Here is a 205-nt window from a genome sequence, read left to right as displayed (position 1 = left end):
TTTTTAAATAATAGTTCATGTCATTTGCAACCTTAATCAGGGTCACATAGCATATTTGTTATACTTCAGTAGGGTCTGAGAAAAGCCTGCAGTACTCTTCTTTGTCAGCTAAGGCTGCCTTCAGCATACAGGTATTTTCTGTTCTGTTTAGCAGCACCAACTGTCTGTAGCTGTCAGTTCCTCAGTATTCTTATGGATATGGTCT

Source organism: Gallus gallus, chromosome 8, assembly GCF_016699485.2.
Source record: "Gallus gallus isolate bGalGal1 chromosome 8, bGalGal1.mat.broiler.GRCg7b, whole genome shotgun sequence".
In the NCBI taxonomy this organism is placed as follows: domain Eukaryota; kingdom Metazoa; phylum Chordata; class Aves; order Galliformes; family Phasianidae; genus Gallus; species Gallus gallus.
Note: the sequence above shows the minus strand (reverse complement) of the source record.